Below are 1,287 nucleotides of genomic sequence, written 5' to 3'. Positions count from 1 at the left end.
GTCGAGATGCCCGTCTCGAATCAGCGTCCTGCGTCAAACACATATAAATATTTTATTTAGCTAAATCCAAATGAATAGCTAAATAAAATCCCTAATACTAAATTAGGGTAAAATCCTAAACAACACAACCTCAATCTACCTAATTAATCTAATGGTTAATTAGGATTAGTTACCTAATCCTTAATCACCTATTAGATTAGGAATCCAACGGTTGACTAGGGTTAACTATCTTAACCCTATTCCTTCCATTAGATTAACTCTAAGCAATTAAATCTAATCACAATATTCCAACCAACACAAAATCTACAATTAACATGTATACAAATCTCTACACATACCTCAATTCACAGCCCCTATTGCTTGCTGGATCAAGGTTGCTGCTAAAATCACTTCACGATCACCTTCCCAACACCACAACAACAGGACCTCACTGCTCTAATCGAGTTGCTGTTGAAACAATATATTGTTGGATCATAGAGCAATCCACAGAACAGGTCCTCACTGGAATAAACCGGATGAAGCAATGAATTAAGCTAGAATTCATTGATCAGATTAAGATTGAAGATCACATAGCACATAGTAGATTACACCATGGAAATCATAGATCAAACAACACCCTAATCTTACCTCAACCGATTGTCTCCAGGAGGTGTCACCCAATCCGTGACCTAAATCAGCCACAAAGAGAAGAGGATCAGATTTGATCAAGGGAACAGCAAGAACGTGATCCAATTCCTTTCCCAAACCAGAACAGAGCATTGATCCGTGAATCAACAAGAATCCGATGATGAATCAAGAGGGAAATTGACAAGATGGGTTTCGGTTGAGTCTAGCTTACCCTCGCAGACGATCGAGTGGCACAATTCCGGACTAAGGCACCTCTCTAAGCTTCGGTGGCCGATGGTGGAAGGAGACGCAATCCGGCGATGCCCTGCCTCCAAGATCACTACTAGGTGATGCCGCTCGGTCCAATCCGGCCAGCAAAAAGGGTAATCACACTGTGTCCAGCGTGAGGAGAGAAGAGGAATGGTCTACCGATGGGAGACGATGCATGATCTGTCCCTCACCGTGCCCTAGCCACAGCGCCTTCGACGATCGGCCTCCAAATCCGCCGGACAGAACCCCCCGATCAGATCCAGCTCCTCGGCACCGTCGAGCTCCGGTGATGAGTCTCCTTCGGCCTTGGCGTCGAGTGATCCGCGAGAGAGGGAACAGAGAAGAAGAGGGGAGGTCGGCTCGCGTCGGGGCAGAGAGGGGAGGAGATCGGGGAAAGAGAAGGATCGGCGA

The 1,287-nt window shown here is 45.9% G+C and overlaps 1 long non-coding RNA gene across 1 annotated transcript; it reads right to left on the bottom strand.

Moving 5' to 3' along the window:
* Nucleotides 1-1,287, bottom strand: LOC121971103. Its single transcript, XR_006109069.1, has 4 exons — nucleotides 839-1,287; nucleotides 628-668; nucleotides 339-501; nucleotides 1-28 (listed from the first exon to the last, which is right to left on the bottom strand). It is a non-coding gene; the product is annotated as an uncharacterized LOC121971103 (long non-coding RNA).

The sequence above is a fragment of the Zingiber officinale genome, chromosome 4A (assembly GCF_018446385.1).
Source record: "Zingiber officinale cultivar Zhangliang chromosome 4A, Zo_v1.1, whole genome shotgun sequence".
Lineage (NCBI taxonomy): Eukaryota > Viridiplantae > Streptophyta > Magnoliopsida > Zingiberales > Zingiberaceae > Zingiber > Zingiber officinale.
The sequence above is the reverse complement of the archived record's forward strand: the minus strand, read 5'-3'. Positions and strand labels throughout refer to the sequence as shown.